This window comes from Vigna umbellata, chromosome 1 (assembly GCF_029865625.1).
Source record: "Vigna umbellata cultivar VRB3 chromosome 1, Vumbellata_1.0, whole genome shotgun sequence".
Lineage (NCBI taxonomy): Eukaryota > Viridiplantae > Streptophyta > Magnoliopsida > Fabales > Fabaceae > Vigna > Vigna umbellata.
In genome coordinates, this window is record NC_142165.1 from 107,804,649 (window position 1) to 107,819,886 (window position 15,238).

At 29.6% G+C, this 15,238-nt stretch overlaps 1 long non-coding RNA gene and 1 pseudogene across 1 annotated transcript; one reads left to right on the top strand and one right to left on the bottom strand.

Annotated features, from left to right (window-relative positions):
• Nucleotides 1-5,624: 5,624 nt before the first annotated feature.
• On the bottom strand, nucleotides 5,625-6,524 carry LOC148207078 (uncharacterized). The gene is made up of 2 exons (XR_015786824.1): nucleotides 6,164-6,524; nucleotides 5,625-5,825 (listed from the first exon to the last, which is right to left on the bottom strand). It is a non-coding gene; the product is annotated as an uncharacterized LOC148207078 (long non-coding RNA).
• Nucleotides 6,525-12,359: 5,835 nt separating this feature from the next.
• Nucleotides 12,360-12,957, top strand: LOC124824901 (monothiol glutaredoxin-S10 pseudogene; annotated as a pseudogene).
• The last annotated feature ends 2,281 nt before the right edge of the window (nucleotides 12,958-15,238 follow it).

Here is a 15,238-nt window from a genome sequence, read left to right on the forward strand (position 1 = left end):
AATTGATTTTGTTTTTAATTGTTTTATTTGTAAAGTAGGACACTGATAGGGAGAAGGAAAAGAAGAGAAATTTGATTTAGTGAAAGTAGTGGAGTGTGGGGTGCATTCATATATAGGTGGGAACCTGTGAACCATTAATGAAGTGGTTGGAAGTTGGAGAAAGTTAAAATTTTTAACAGCCACATTAAATATTATGAAAGGATAAAAGAGGAATGAGGAGGTGCAGGAGACCCTGTGTGGTGGTGGAGGGAGTAACACTCTTAAACGAGTTGACACTGACTCACTTAATTACAATTTTTCTTTTTAAATAAAAAAATACAATTTTTTTGTAATTCAAATTTAAATAATTTCACTCTAGATGTTAAACTCAATTCAAAATAAAAAGTTAACATAAACTCAAATAAACAAGTTTATAATATTGATAATTTTTGTGTCACTTATCCATTTATAAGATCAGAGTCTTCAATGGATAAATTTATAATATTTTTGTTTTTTGGAAACATCTTTTTCTTTATTCTCATTTACAATACAATAAAAAAATGTTAACTAATAATATTAAAACACAAAATAATAAATAATTAAATTAAACTAGGTGGATTGGTGAGTCAATCTGGCTCACAACGGGTTCAACTCGGGTGAACCGTGTATCAAAAAAAATTAGGGTGTTACTCCCTCCACCCCCACACGTCTCTTCCTCCACCTCCCCAATTTTCTAAAATGCCAATTATATCCTTCTAAAATGACAATTATATCCTCAAAAGTTAAAATTTTTTATTTTTATTATTTTAATATTTTAATTTATTTAAAACTTCTGATTTACTTCCCTCTGCACCTCTTCCTCTCTTCCATTTTCGTTTACCTTTCTCTCTTCCGTTAAGCTTCTTCTCCACCTATAACAAATTCATATTTTAACAAATTCATATTTTAACAAAATTATTACGTTTAAAAACTAACCATATATAACATTTAAAATTATAAATTTAAATATAAATTACTGTAAATAAAATAAACAAATAAAATAAAAACGAAACGTAAAAGGAACACTGCCTCTGGACGGATGACATCCTTCAACGGATGTCAACATCCGTTGAAGGCAAAACGGATGTCGACATCCGTTTTGCCTTCAACGGATGTCGACATCCGTTTTGCCTTAAACGGATGTTGACATCCGTTGAAGGATGTCATCCGTCCATAGGCAGTGTTCCTTTTACGTTTAGGGTTTAGGGTTTAGGGTTTAGGATTATTGGAAGGATTATGACTACGTACCTGGAGAGGAACCACGACAAGGACACTACACCATAAACGCACTGCACCACGTACTGCACCGAGAACAAGAAGAAGATTGTTTGATAATTCTTTTCACGATCACCAAGCTTTGTAGAAAAATATTTTACTCATACAAGAAACTACGTAGGTTATCAGTGAAATATGTTATAAATGAATAAAATTAAAAAACAACAATTTTAAAAATAAAATTTTACTGAGGGGCAAAATAGTAAAGGAAAGGTGGAGGAAGGGGCAAAATAGTAAAGGGGAGGTGGAGGAAGAGATGTGTGGGGGTGGAGGGAGCAACACCCAAAAAATTATTTTTTTCGAACACAACCCAGTCCGAATATGTGGTGGGCTTGGTTGGCCCACAGATTTAAACTCATTTGGACAACACTACTTTTTACTAATACAATATTAGGTTTGGAGAGAACTCTTATTAAAGTAGATTAAAATAAAGTGGGTGTTACTCCTCCACTACCACAATTTGCTTCCTCCACCACCCCATTCCCCTTTTACCCTTTTCTTTATTTTTTCATTCCTATTTTACCCTTATTAAAATTTTAGGGTTAATATTATTTAAAATCTCACGTGGACATTCATTCTCTTTATCCTTCTTCCTTCTTTCTCTTTATTATTTTTCTCAAGTTGTCTCTTACGTTCCACTATCCTTGGGTTGTCTCTCATGTTTCACTTCTTCTTCTCTTTTATAGAATTGTGACGTGAGAGTGTGGTGGATTTTGTGTTTAGTAAGATTGAAAGTGGGGAAAGCAATTCATCTTCAGCTGTGAGTGTGGTGGTGCTTCAAGGTGCTGGTTCAGAAGCGTGAGAGTTTCAGAGACGTGAAGGTGCATAATAAAACCCTAAAATATAAACCATATAATCTTTAAACGGATGTGAGCATCCGTCATCGGATGTGAGCATCCGTCAACGGATGTCAACATCCGTTTAAAGATTACAGTTTATATTTTGCAGTTTTTTTATATTAATTTTGAAGATATTTAAATTATATAATTTATATTTTTTGATATATTATTTATATTTACACCGCCCCCACCGCCGAACCGCTGAAGGAGAAAGAAAACTGATATGGAGGAAAAATGGAAGATGAGAAACGGATATGATCACTAGTACAGATAAAAGAAATGGCACCGGTTATTTTCACTAATAGACACCGGTTCATGAACCGAGGCATATTCAGGCGAGGTAAAAGGTGATACACTTTATGCCTCGGTTAACAGGACCGAGATTGTTCTCTCCCTCTGCTGCCTCGGTTGGAGGCTGAACCGAGGCAGTAGGGTCTTTTTTTTTTTCGTTATAATTTTCCTAGTATTCTGGCAGTGGCAAGCAAACGTTATGCTCAAACAAATTACACACAAACTTGCCCAGAAAACAGAGAACAGAGAACAGAGAACATGCACACAAATAATCTAGTTAATTTTCATTAACAAATTACACACAAACTTGCCCAGAGAATTTACAGTTGCAAATTACACAAATCAGAGAAGAATTTACAGTTGCAAATTACACAAATCAGAGAATTTACAGTTGCAAATTACACAAATCAGAGAATCAAGGAGACAGACAAATAAAAAACAGAGAACTGGATTCAGCAAAACCATGGAGTTCTTCATTTTTCTCCACAACCTTCACCCCTTTTGCAGATCTGAGCACATTAGCCTGCTTAGAAAATGATGGCAAATTAACACAGGAATTTAATTTTGGTGCCTCGGGCAAATTAACACAAGCAAATTAACACATTTACCTTTTGCAGGCAAAACCCTAATCTGACCCTAATCTCAGATTCGCACCACCACCACCACCACTATCACCGCCGCCACCATTGACGCACCACCACCGCATGCTCTTCCCTCCAGAGGCGACGCACTCGCAGGAGAGAGCGAGACCGAGAGAGCGACGGAGCGAGACCGAGAGAGGGGAGGCGAGAGCGAAGGGAGGCGACAGCGAGGGGAGGCGACATCGAAGGGGAGGGAGGCGAGAGCGAGGGGCGAGACCGAGACCGAGACCGAGGGAGGCGAGACCGAGACCGAGGGAGGCGAGACCGAGACTGAGGGAGGCGAGACCGAGGGAGGCGAGACCGAGGGGAGGGAGGCGAGACCGAGGGGAGGGAGGCCAGATCGAGGGAGGCGAGACTGAGAGCGAGGGAGGGCGAGAGGGGAGGGAGGGGAGCGAGGCGAGCGAGGCGCGCGAGGGGTGAAGGGCTAGGTCTTCGCGTGTTTGGGGAAAATCTGGGGAGAAATAAGAGGCTTATATGCCTCGGTCCTTTTGGGCCTGAGGTAGTAGAGGCTTATACGCCTCGGTTCTTCTTATCAACCGGTGCAGTATACTCCTTTTACCTCGGGTTTCTCTTAACCGCGTCAGAAATTGTGTCAGAAACCACTCATTAGGCACCGGTTGCTTTTACAACCGAAGTGGTAACCCTTTTTGGCACCGGTCAAGTCTGAACCGAGGCCTATAAGGTCTCGTTAATTACAAAACTGCCACCGTGTCTGAATAGACAGCGGTTTGGTATAAACCGAGATCTATTGTGCGAGTTTAAAAGCACATTTTGTACTAGTGGATGGAGTTTGGGTGAGAATCTGAGAAGGTTGGAAGGTGGGTGAGAAGGGGTAGAAAGATAGATTTTAGGGTTAAAGTAAATAATTAGGATTAAAAAGTATAAAGGTTATTTTTGTAATTATAAAAGGTTAATTTTGTAATTCAAAAAATATGTAATAGAATTGGGGAGGTGGAGGAAGAAAATGTGGTGGTGGAGGGAGTAACACCCAGATAAAGTGTGTGCTTAATTTCTAAAAAAAATTGATACTTCTTATATATATATATATAATATTAATATTAATTAAAGAAAATAACATACATACTAAATGTGTACATTGAATACTAAAATAACATTTATATCGTATATTAAAGTGTTTGATGTAAATTTTGAAGTTATTTTTTGCACGTAGTTTCTTCTTTCTTGTTTTTCTTTGCGAATTCAGAACTTTTAATTTTTTTTTTTCTGATAACGACTGCGACGACCTTGTTTGCCACTACATTGGTGATCCAAAACTCTTGTTCTTTCGTCTGTGTATTGTGTGGTGCAACGTTTGAGCTCTTTGTTTGATTAAATTGTTCTTTTCAAATTGATAGCATATTTGCATTTCGGGATCTCAATCACGATAATTTATGAATTTTATTGATTGTTGTTGTTTATTTACACACTATATCCCTTTTATTTAGATGTTTAAATTCAATTAAATGTTTGAAATTAAAGTTTAAAATATAGGAATAGTAAAAAATATAGGGAGTAATTGATTATTTTAATTTCCAAGTGACTTAATAAGAGACTTCAACACTTTCTTGACATGAAAATATTCTTAACACTTAGGTGATAAGAAAATCTTTGATCTAAAATTGTTATCAGATGAAGAGACTTCAACACTTTCTTGACATGAAAATATTTGTTTTGAAAATATAATATGATAGTCCTCATGTACCAAATCAGTGAGGAGGATTAGATTCAATTTTGTGTCCATCAGTTGGAAAATTCTTGACATGTCAATTTTTGAGAATTTTTATAATGACACAAATTAGTATTTAGAATATTTTATTGTCTTATTTTTATAATAAGACACTAATTTTTTGGAAAATTTTTATTATTGATGATGATAATAACATGACAAAAGTGGAGAATGATCTCATATGAATTTTTTTTACCATATTATTCAGGCGGAGAAGGAAACCCATGTAACTACGGTGGGACTTTAAAGAATTTGGAATCTATAGTACTAATATCCCATTATAAATTTTTTTATCTTATACATTGGTGGTTGTGAAAGAACTTCCATGTTAAATATTTTAGTCATTCAGCTAAGTCATGTTATATGTTATATATTTACTACATTCATTTAACTTATAATTATTGCGTTGAGTACATGAATAAATTGAGTTTGGAGCAAATCAAATTCAAAATATATAGATTTGTTAAGCCTCAATCCATGTTGAAGTCTGAAAATACAAAAGTTTTAATCAAACAATATTTACAAATATGGGTGAATGACTTTCATAAAAATATTTATATGATTTCATAGATTGAATAATTGATTTTAATGATTATATATGTTACTATGGACTCATAGCCGACTGAATAGTAAAGGTGCAAGAGAGTCTCTAAGTTATTTTGGACTCATGGCCGATGGATGATACTTCCCAGGCAAATGAACTGAGTGAACAAACAGTTAACCAATCGATAAAAATAACCATTAAGGTAATCAATAGTAATAAGTGTCGGGAGTTAATGAAAATAATTGTTATTTATTGACAATTAATAATATTATTTATTGGTGATTAATGAGTCAGACTTAAGAGTAAATTCATTATAATTTATAAATATTTATCTAACAAAGAGAACAAGGAACTTTGGAACCCTGATAACTAATCTTTATTACAAGATTATGATGAAAAGTCACTGAAAGTGTCTTTTACACGCACTCTCGTCGAAGTGTCTTTTACACGCACCCTCGTCGAAGTGTCTTTTACACGCACCATTCTCGGAGCTTGGACAAAGAGAAGAAAGAAGACATTATAACTAAATGATAGAATGAATAATTTGAATGTTTTGGATTAAGATTCTAAATCCTACTGAAACAATGTATATCTTTTAAGTACGGTAATTATTCAATCAAAAATTTCTCAAAGATTATATTATAGTGTGATTTTATCAGCTTCACCAAAAACCCAACAAAAAATAAAACTTTATTATAAAAAATAGTTACATTTTTTAAATACATTAGACAAGTATAATAATTATTCCTAACATACTTCTTTGGTTTAATTAGAATTGTGTGGGTGATGAGTAGGATTAAGATCAATTGCATAGTATTATTGATCAAACCGAAAAAGCTCGTGGGTTCTTGAGCATTGGGATCAAGATGCCACGTTGGGGAAGACTCATCAATTCATTGACTCCACCAACATAGTTACCAGCAACGAACACAGCAGCAAAGAACAAGGTCTTAATAATGGCGTTGCACAGGCAGCAAGAGCTCTTGCCGAAGATCACCGCTGGACTCTCTAAAACCATCTTTTGTGTTGAGTGCAGAAATGTAAAAGAAAGTTTGAGAATGAGCTACCACTTAAACAGAACAACCAAAGATGAGGTTTTTTATGCGAGATTCAGCCAAATATGGCATTCTTATATAGTGGCAATGGAGAAAAGTGGAGAATCATCGATCAGATATTTGGGTCGGTTTCTTTCTTCGTATGGTTTCAAAAGTAATACTTATATCACTTCATTCACAACTATATTTCAATGTTTAATGTTTAATGCACACACCATTTGATTCTTGCCACATAATCAACAGTTTTCGTGTTTTGTTTTACATGATTGCGTACAACGTACGACTCCTGTTTGGGGAATGAGGACCAGTGTATTTATGTAATTGTTGTTAATTTAGAGCCATTAGATTAGTTAATTACTTAATAAAGCTATTTGAATGATTAAATTAATTTCCTAATCATGGTAAGTGTTGCTAATTGTGAAGTTTCTGCCTTATCTCGATCTTTGAGGCATCTGCTCCGTTTATCCAATTGGGACCTCTTTTTTTGCTGTTTTAGATTCGCATCCAATTCCAGAAAGGGAAAGATCACTGGAAATTAAATATTTTTTACATAATATCCATGATCTTCTGCAGTGACAAAATATTGTGATTTTGAGAGTTGAAATACACAACTGTACATATTGCTATTTTATTAAGAAAAAAAAAGGATCAAATCAAAGAGCCATGTTTAAATGATATAATATATATATACCCTTTTGCCTTGGTTATTGCTTTTTAAGATACGAGACACACAGAATTGAATAGCTTAGCCTCTCGCCAAGTATCCAAAAAGCACAATTCAAAAGAAAAATTCTCTTGTTTTTCTCTTTTTTTTCGCATGCCGAATAAAATATATCGAAGAGTATATATGTATATATATTTACATACTCATATGGATGATGAACTTTTGCAATTTATATAACACTTATTTATTCCATAGTTATAAGATAAAATATATTCGAAGATTTAACAAGATTGTCTGACTATGATTCCCACGAGCATTATGATTTGCCTTTGATTGCGGCAGAGCATCTATCTTAATCAACAACCGTATGCAATTGCAATGTTTTATCACATGCAAAATTATATATTATGATTTCTTTTTATTTTAATCTACAATTATAACCTAAAATCTTCATACGATAAATTTGTAAATGGTTTTTTACTATACATGGGTAGCCGACCGTCCTAGAAGAGGACCATCTATACCGACCGATAATTCAATGATTTTGAACAAGGTAAGATGGATGTCGTTAATGACCAATTAATACACTTGTTGACCATATCAGTGAGAAATATACGATATTTATGAGTGGTTAGCAGGTATATTATTAAATATTAATAGTTTGATTGTCGTATCAAATATGAATATACAACATTATTGCTATATCCAATATGAATTAATTAGCTTGAGTGTCATAAGCCCTATAAATATAGGGTTAATGTCCAGGTAAAGACATCTTAATCTATTACAATAAAATATAAACTTCTTTATGAAACATATCTGACTTGAGTGTCTTAACAACTCATCAAAATGGATTGCATTCTCGGAGAGGATTGAAGATCAAAAGAGAACAGAGTAAGAAAGGACGACCGACCTTCGGACCAATTCTATCGAAACAGTTTTATTCAGTTTAATTTAATCAGGGATTTAAATTTATAATTCCTCGTATATTTATATATTTTTGTTTTGTTTAGTTTAGATAATAAAAATAACATTTTAACTATTAATAGAATCCATATATTCCTGACGCTTTTTGAGAGTGGACATGCTCTGCTAAGCTAATCATCCGTTTCAGCTTGACACTAACACTAATTATCTAATTTTTTTAGTGATTAAGTTATTATTTTTTAAATAACATTATAATTAATACTTAAATACACCAAATAACTATAGTTTTTTAAACAACTAAAAGTATTTTACATTACTCATTCACAAACCAGCATGGTTAACTTTGTAAGAAAAAATATCATATTAAAAATTACTTTAAAGATTCAGCCACTGGTCATAGCAATAGTTTGTCCGAATGTGACAAGTAGAAAAAGTAATATATAGTTGAACAATACCGGGTAACCTTCGTACTGTTGGAAATCCAAGTGTAAGTTTTAAATTGAATAAAAAGAAAAAAATAGAATATTATATAAAGATAAAAAACACATTAATTCATTGTTTTAAGGTTTTTAATAATAATGGTGTCAATCTCTTATATAATTTTTGAGTTAATATCTCAATGGTGTGTGTGAATCCCTCTTTGATAGACCCAACACATCAAATCTTCATATAAGAGAAAAACATTTATTCTCTAATTAATTATTAATCAATTTAGATATTTGTTTATTTATTTTAGTCAAAATCTTAATAGATAATGTTTGTGATTAATTTAAAATTTAATTCAAAAATTAATTATAATTTTTTATTCATAATAGAAATTATTTTACATATCAATCATTTTTACATATAAATTAGTATCTCAAAACTAGTTATTATAGCAATTAATTATTTTGTTTTTAAATTTGATTATTATTTAAAAATTAGTGGATGTATAAAAACTTAAAAACTATTAAAAATATATAAAAAAGAGTTATAGAAACCTACAAATATCTCGAATGTATAACTATCAATATGTTTAAAACACTCCAAGCAAGCATGTTATAATACACTACAAGATTAAAAAGATATAACCTTTTATTCAGAGATTCAATTTAAGTAAATAAAATGTTTGTTTTAAATAATTTTAGGTGTGGCAAATTTCAGTTGGAGATTCGGTTCAATAATTTTCTCAAAATTAACTTTTAAAGAAGGTAAACATCAACTAATTAATTTGTGAGATGGTAACTTTTTTTTACTCCATTTAACATTAAAATTATTTAGTTGGAAATTACCAGAGTGACAATTTATTAAAATACACAACACTAGAATCATTTTCATTAAATATTCATGAACAACAAATTTATATTTATTTTTATGTTGAGAATTAAAGTGTGAGTTTAAATTTTATATTGAATAGAGATAAGAAAGTTAAACTAATGAGTAAATTTTTTATGGGTTTGTTTTGGTGATGTTGTGGTGTTATCTCTTTTGTGATTGAGATGAAAGTTGCAATAAAAGAAAAGAAAGAAATATGCACAACAACATAGAGACTTTTATTAGTAAGTAATTATTTGTAGCCAATTGCAAACTATGACCTTTAATAAATTTTCAAATCACACTCCCTTTTCCGTCAATGTATCCTATATATTATTCTCTTAATTTTTTGTTTTTTTATTCAAAAGGTTTGAATTTAAGACTTATATACTTATAGAAATTGAATTATATGTTTTTGCTGGTTAGGATGTATTATTTGAGTTGTATGTTTTTTATTGTTAGTTCAAGTGAAAAATATATTTAAAATACGTGAGATTTAAAACAAAATTGAGTAAATTGCGTAATTTAAGAAAAGAAAGAATGAAGTTGAAGATAGAAGATTGCGTAATTAAAGTCACAATTTGAAGAATGTGACAGAATGGTTAAAGGTAATATTTACAAAAGTTATATAATGCTTTTATTTCTACTTTTCTAATTATAATACATATTTATATTATAGATTTTTTTTTATCAAGAAAGCTTGCCAATGTATAGAACAAGTTACGGACAAAAAGAGTAACATGTGATAGTTGAAAAATATAATATAACTAATCAATAAGCAAGTTATCTCCTCCATCTTACAAATTAAGTTTTAATTAGATTTTGTTTACGTTTTGTTTTAAGTTTTAGATTATCAATTTTAAGTTATGCATCTTACTATTTATTTTTATTTCAGAACTATTTATTATGTATTGGAAATGAATAATTTAAAATATATATTTTATTTCGGAAATTTTTTTTGTATTACAGGATTTTGTTTCCTACCAACACAAAAAATTTAAGTCCGTCGTAACATACTTAAATTTACTGTTTTTTTATTTAAAAATTTACTTAAATTTAAATATGTTAATTATCAACCGAATTAAAATTTAATTCTATCAAATTTAAATCTATTTTAAAACAGGCTTAAAAATCCAAAATAACAGTAAGTCTTTTTTGTAAATTTTGTTTGAAAAATATATTGATCCCTAATACGCACAGAAAAAACTTAATTGCTTGGCAAGTGTATTCTCATTTTTTTAACTTTTAAATAATTTATGAGGTTGATATCTATTGAAAATCATGTTTAAAACGTGATAATAAGATGTCCTTACAACCCAATTTTATAAATTGAATAACATTAAATTTAACTTTTTAATACTTTTAAGTAAATCGTATTATAAATATTAGTAAGAAGTGAAATTCGAGCGTGAGAGTAGAATTAATGGGTGGTCTGATAGTAGTCCGACAACGAGTGGATCCAACCATAGTTCTGATATCATGTTAAAGAAGTGAATTTTAAATGTAACTCAATCTCACAAAATCGGTTTGTATGATAAGATTTGTGTCACACTTATATATTATAATTTGACCTTATATCTAGTTAACGTGAAACTTTTAACAAGTATTATTTTTATGTGTTTGTGAGTAGATGTCCTTACAAGGGAAGGTTCTAGATGTTGTCTTAATGATTATTAGGACGAATTAAACACCACTATAAAGTAAGTAATGGTTAGGCTTATATTTTTGCTTTTGTTTTTTATTTTCACTCATAACCTCTCTTTTTTATATTCTTCTATTTTTATTTTATTCTTTGTTTTCCAATAATTGTAAAGAAAACAGTGAAATAAATTTTACTATTTATTTAAAAATAATATGTTACTATATCTTAAGATATGAATACAAGTGTTAAGAATCGTTTAAGTGTAATCTTAATTACTATTTATTTAAAAATATTAAGAATATTATGTTACCTCTATTCTGCACTCCACCTCTTTCCTTCCTTTAAAAGGCAATTGAAATTATTAGAATTGTATGAATGACGATTAATATATATATATTATTGGATTAATTTACTTCCTTAATTCAAAGTCAATTTGAACAATGCAAATTATTAATATTGATTTACTTTTAAAAATAAAGATATTACGTATATATTTGACTAAAAATATTACACTATATTAAAATATTATCTTTTTAAAATACATGATTTAAAATTACTTTTGGCATTTTATATTTTAGATGTCATTTTTTAAACAAAAATTACTCAAATTTTGTTTAGAATTACCTATATATATATATATATATATATATATATATATATATAGAAACATATTTACATATTAAAAATGACTTAATAAAAATACTTAATTAATTGTAAACTTCAATAAACAATTTTATAATTGACAAATAATCATTTAATATTTAAACATTAAAATTCATAAAAAAATTAGAACTGTCATGATCAATTGTATACAGATAGTAATTGTACTCCATGCAGACATTAAAGTATTTAGATAAATATTGTTTATGAAGATTGGTATTTGATGTCATGCGGCCATCCCATGAAAAGGCATAAATGCATCGACACGATAAATATATGATAGATAAGGTTAAAACATGTAGTGAAACTCATATACATCAAACCAAGCTTAATAATATTATATAGTTTCTTACATTCGTATATATTAAATAGAATTATTTATAACTTAACTCTTTAAACTTAAAAATATATTCTCTTAATAATAAATTGATGTAATAAAATGATTAAATATTTTTAGATGAAAATTGTCGTAATAATTTGACAAAGAATATTTTTGCAATCGATATAGTATGGGATGCGACTATTCGTATCCGCCACGTTGTGTGTTCCCATCCATAGTTGACATTCCCTGAAGCACCTCAAAGGACATTTTCGTCTCCATCTTTCGGCAGCGTTTGGCTTATCTTTATGCCCTAATTGATTCTCTCTCCATTCTCACACAACTAGCTATGCTTAGCAACTAACACACCACAAAAGTCCCTATCAAATCAATGGTATTCCCATGCCAAACACTGCACAACAACAACTCCTCCACCCTATATATAAATACTGAACTCCTTCAACCCTAATCACATCACAGACTATAACTGTTAGATGGATCGTGTGGCAAAGTTGGCATCACAGAAGGCGGTGGTGATCTTCAGCAAGAGTTCGTGCGGGATGTGCCATGCAATAAAGCGACTTTTCTACGAGCTTGGGGTGGCTCCGGCAATATACGAGGTGGACGAGGTTTCAAGAGGGAAGGAAATAGAATGGTGTCTGATGAAACTAGGATGCAACCCTTCTGTGCCTGCAGTCTTCATTGGAGGCAACTTTGTCGGTGCTGCTAACACTGTCATGACCCTTCATCTCAATGGCTCACTGAAGAAAATGCTCAGAGATGCTGGAGCATTGTGGCTCTAGAAAAACTAACTCCACATCATCATATCATCTCATCATCTCATGTCATATCATGCATGCATGCATATGCATGCATGCAAACCAAACAGCAACAGCAAAAAGCATGCGTTTTCAGAACCTGATTTAGATGCATGTATTATAATATAGCTTTTTGGGGTGGCAAAGATATTTGCATGTATGTCCTTCTTTTGTTATCTTTGAGGAAAAGATAAAGGTATTAAGTACTAAAGATTGTGCTTAAATCACTTTCTTTTTCTCATGCACACTGCTGCTTTTAGAATATACCTACTTAATACTGGTTATTTTAATTAATCAAAAAATAAATATTTTTAATTAATCAAATAACTAAGTCAGATTAAATTTAAAATAACAACCGTAGTATAATCCAAAAATCTATATGCGAGGGAATTACTTAATATAATGTAAACCTTGTAAATAAGTTCTAAAATTGTTTAGAAAGTTACATTCTAGGGTTGTGTAAAGAACCTGTTTTCTACATTAATTAAAAGTAATATAAGTACTTTAATTAATTTTTAAAAATTATCAACTGCGTTATACCATTTGCAATACACTCTAAACCGGAATTGGTATTTGTAAATCTTGATTTCCAGTTCTTTTGTTTGCAAATTAACATAGATAATACATGAAATAAATAAAGAAGGATAAATGAAACAATGATAAAGTTAAAAATTATTTTTCAAAATTATAAAAAATAATTTGAGAAAAAATTGAGATTTGAACAGTAAAAAAATACATGAAAAATAATTGAAAGTACAAATAATATTTAAAAAGGTTTGTGCAAATGTGGATGGCAATACGTCATTCTACTGGACTTCCTGGATCATCGGTTAATTTGATAAAATTCGTCACCATTACTTTTTTTATTTTATTTTCTCTGTAGCTTGACAAATATGCATACGTATGTATTGGTCAAACTTAAGTTCTACTTTGATCTCTGCAGCATTTCAGAATAGTAATTTACTACACAACTAATTCTACTTTTTTATGGATGTTGACATACAAAGAAGATTAATTGTTTGATACACAAGCATCAACACCTAAATTTTCTCGAATAATTAAACTGTTTTGAAAAATAATAAAATTCAAAAGACACTAAAATAGACAAAATTTTATTTTGTTTTATTTTTTTGAAAAGTAACTTTTATAACCAAAATAAGTTTTTATTTAAATAAACTACAAAACACAAAATAGTTTTTATAAAATTAATGTTTTAACTAATTTAATAATGTTAAATATTAAAAACATTATAAACTAATAAAAATAAGAAAATGAATTTCATAATAAAATAGGTTTTTATTTAAAATTCAAATATATATAATGTTATGTTATAATTCTATTGCTGGTTTGCTGGTTGTTATGTTATGTTAACACTTCAAGCAAGAGGTTTGCTGGTTGTTAATGCATATAATGTTATAATTCTATTGAAATTAGTTTTTATTTATTTTAAAAATAATTTTTTCATTAAAAAATAGTTAAATTTTTTTTCTCTAAATAAATCTTATAATTATAATGTTAGATATTTTACCACGACAACTCCTTAAATTTGAAGAACTATATCTTGAAGAAGAGAAAACATCATTAAAACATTATCAGTTAACATTATGATTATTATTATGTAAATATTTTTATATGGATAACTATAATAAAAATCATCTTTGCCGTAACTATTAAAGTAACTTTAATAAAAATTAATAAATTTAATATATCTAACTAGTAATTACTAATATTTAAAAAATTAGTAATATTTTTTGTTGTTGTGATAATAAATATAGTTCAATCAAGTCAAGCCTCTCAAATTTAAAAGTATCATGTTTTTCATCTTGATTGGTAAGTGCTTTTATGTTTATGGTATGATAAGATTGTATTGCCTATGATTGTATTATAAAACCTTTTGACATGATTGGTGAGATATATATGATCATAATAATGTAAGGTTTTGTGAGATAATTGAAAATTGTGATATTAATTATTAGTATATAGAGAGAGAAACTAAAGGTGATGATGAGATAAAGGAGAATAAAGAGAAGTTTTGTGTTAGAAAAGCTAATAAGATTGAGTGATGGAATAAATTCCAAATTATCTAATAATAATAGCAATATCCGAAAAGTTAATTATACCATTCATGCACACTGTTACATATTTATTATTGTGCCTTCATCCTCGAATTTTAATTCATCATCTTCATAAAATTCATCAATGTTGGGTCAACATCTCATTCCTTTTATATTATTCGACCATAATTATAACAAATAACATTGTTCAATCAATCTTATAGTGAGGATGTTTGAGCTTAACATTTTTTTTTCTCAACAAGGAAAAAAAAGTATATATTAAAAAAGAAAATTCTGTCTTTTGGTAACTATCTTTTTAAAAACTATATAACTACTCATAAAAAAAATAACTAGACAAAGTATTTATAATAAAAATATAAAAATTAATTATTGTTATAATTATTTTTTATAAAAATCAATTTAATAACATTTTTATTTTAATAATTATTATAATAATATACTCTTTTTTTTT